This window comes from Oryzias latipes, chromosome 1 (assembly GCF_002234675.1).
Source record: "Oryzias latipes chromosome 1, ASM223467v1".
Taxonomy (NCBI): Eukaryota; Metazoa; Chordata; class Actinopteri; order Beloniformes; family Adrianichthyidae; genus Oryzias; species Oryzias latipes.
In genome coordinates, this window is record NC_019859.2 from 24,299,057 (window position 1) to 24,302,358 (window position 3,302).

General features: G+C 33.9%; 1 long non-coding RNA gene across 1 annotated transcript; it reads left to right on the forward strand.

The window, feature by feature from the left end:
- Positions 1 to 1,186: 1,186 nt before the first annotated feature.
- Positions 1,187 to 2,515, forward strand: LOC105358842. The gene is made up of 3 exons (XR_912346.3): positions 1,187 to 1,419; positions 1,798 to 1,851; positions 2,493 to 2,515. It is a non-coding gene; the product is annotated as an uncharacterized LOC105358842 (long non-coding RNA).
- Positions 2,516 to 3,302: the final 787 nt, after the last annotated feature.

Below are 3,302 nucleotides of genomic sequence, written 5' to 3' on the forward strand. Positions count from 1 at the left end.
GACTTTACTGGGTACTTACATGGTACTTTTTGTGTCTACTCTGTACTTACATGGTACATACTGTGTATTTATATGGTACTATTTGGTTCATACTTATGTGGTACATACTGGGTATTTATAATATTCTTACTGGGTATTTACATGTTGTGCAAAGGTGTCTTTTATGGTACTTACCACATGTAAGAAAAAGGTAAGTACAAATAAAGTACTTTGACCTTTAGGTCTGCACTCACTGCATGTTTCATGGTATTTACCATGAATTTACCACAGAAACTACCCCTTAAGTACACTGAAACTGTAACTGTAAAAGAAAGTCAGCCCTATTTCCACTCAGCTACATGGTACTTTCATTACTAAATACCGGGTATGTTCACTTGAATATTACTTGGTACTTACCCCTTAAGTACACTGAAACTGTAACTGTAAAAGAAAGTCAGCCCTATTTCCACTCTATTACATGGTACTTTCAGTAGTAAGTGCTGGGTATGTTCACTTGAATATTACTTGGTACTTACCCCTTAAGTACAATGAAACTGCAACTGTAAAAGAAAGTCAGCCCTATTTCCACTCTATTACATGGTACTTTCAGTAGTAAAGGCTGGGTATGTACACGTATTACCTTCCCATACAGTGTACATACACACTTGGTCTTCTGACCTCACCAAATGAGACAATGCTAACCTGTTGGTAAGGGTAAAGTAACTACATTCTAAAAACATATTCTGGCCTGATTACTTCTTGTAACATGAGGCAAGTTTAAAGAGAAACAAGACAGCAGTGAAAACAACAATCTTTAATATGATACGTGTCTGCAGCATACAAAGTGTCATCACAATGAAATAGGTTTTAAGTACAAAACAGTGCAAAGGAGAATTCTAAAAAACACATTATTGGCCTGAGGGTCGTGCTTTTTGTCCATCAAAATTCTTTCAGCAGAGTTTGGTAACGGTGCAGGACTTCTTCAGGGTTTGTAACTGCAAGAAAATTCACAATATGAGCTCAAGTGAACATAAAAAGCAGAACGACTTTGATGAAGTACAAAATATATTTTACTTATTTAATCATTTCTGTAATGAGTTTGATAAATCTCTATGATTTTTTTATCGCTTTGACTGTAATGCTTGAAATTAATCAATTATCCTCATTTAAAAACATGATAATAAATTATTCTAAAAATGAACTTGTTTTAATATATATTATATAATGTCAGGAAAATATGTAAAACAACAAGGCTAAATATTTACTTTTAATACTAAAAACACCCCGAGTGTGTGTTTTTGTTAACTAGGTCGGGGCAAGTAACGTTGCAAATTCCCAGCGCACTTGAATGCAGCACAACTACCCCCAAAGTGAACTTGCAGATTAATCCGGAGAGCCTCGAGGCGCGCGCAACAGTTTGAATTTCTCTTCATCTGGCAGGTAAGCCAGTGTTTTTGTTTTTTTAAAATATTGGATAAATTACATGCAAATATTTAAACTGATCAAACTTTATAAAGAAGCTAACCTCGTGATTTCAAGCCACTATCTCTGTGTTTGAAACGTGACGTAAGAGCATGTCTACCTTACTCCAATAATTTCAGTTATTTCATGTATACATTTTCAAAGTTTGTAATGAAAATCTACAAACATTGTTGTTACTTACCAGGAGAGGGGCACCTGTAAAACAAACACGTAGCCTAAATGATAAAGTCTGTTGTTCTGTGCTCGTTTGACTGAGCGCACGTCTTTCTGGGAAAATCAAAGAAAGGCGTTTATTTAAAATAATGATGACGTACTTCCGTCTTTTTACCGCTTTAGATCAGCTGTGGTGAAGAAGACATTCCAGACGAATCCACAGGAGAGTAAGCTAAAGTAAGTTAAATCCACCAAGTGGACATATTATTTACATTAATGAAGAGTTTAACTGCATTTCCCCCATTTTCTTTTCTTTCGCCGTTTTTATTTTATTTTTATTTATTTATTTTCAAATATGAGAGAGACAACAATACCACCCAACACAGTGAATGTAACTGTTTGAAAATTAAAACATATTTTTGTGAATAACTGTGTTGAATTTGAAATTGCCTATTTATTTCTTTTTTCCTTTTCTTTTACACTGCCATGTGTTTCATGCTAATGCAAATTGTAGGTGCGAATAATATTTATAAAGAAGAAATACACACAGCAATTGCCAATTAAAACATTGCTTTTGTCATTCTTTGTCTAAACAAATTAGATTTTTTTATGGCAATTTTGATTTTTTTTCTTTGATTTCTTTTTTGTTGTTCTTGTTTATGTAACTAAAATATAAAGTTGTGAATAATTTATTGTCATGTTCATAAATGAGGATAATTGATTAATTTCAAGCATTACAGTCAAAGCGAAAAATAATTCACAGAAATTTATCAAACTCATTACAGAAATGATTAAATAAGTAAAATATATTTTGTACTTCATCAAAGTCGTTCTGCTTTTTATGTTCACTTGAGCTCATATTGTGAATTTTCTTGCAGTTACAAACCCTGAAGAAGTCCTGCACCGTTACCAAACTCTGCTGAAAGAATTTTGATGGACAAAAAGCACGACCCTCAGGCCAATAATGTGTTTTTTAGAATTCTCCTTTGCACTGTTTTGTACTTAAAACCTATTTCATTGTGATGACACTTTGTATGCTGCAGACATGTATCATATTAAAGATTGTTGTTTTCACTGCTGTCTTGTTTCTCTTTAAACTTGCCTCATGTTACAAGAAGTAATCAGGCCAGAACATGTTTTTACAATGTAGTTACTTTACCCTTACCAACAGGTTAGCATTGTCTCATGTGGTGAGGTCAGAAGACCAAGTGTGTATGTACACTGTACGGGATGGTAATACGTGTACATACCCAGCATTTACTACTGAAAGTACCATGTAATAGAGTGGAAATAGGGCTGACTTTCTTTTACAGTTACAGTTTCATTGTACTTAAGGGGTAAGTACCAAGTAATATTCAAGTGAACATACCCAGTATTTATGAATGAAAGTACCATGTAGTTGAGTGGAAATAGGGCTGACTTTCTTTTACAGTTACAGTTTCAGTGTACTTAAGGGGTAGTTTCTGTGGTAAATTCATGGTAAATACCATGAAACATGCAGCGAGTGCAGACCTAAAGGTCAAGGTACTTTATTTGTTCTTACATGTGGTAAGTACCATAAAAGACACCTTTGCACAACATGTAAATACCCAGTAAGAATATTATAAATACCCAGTATGTACCACATAGGTATGAACCAAATAGTACCATATAAATACACAGTAAGTACCATGTAAGTACAGAGTAGA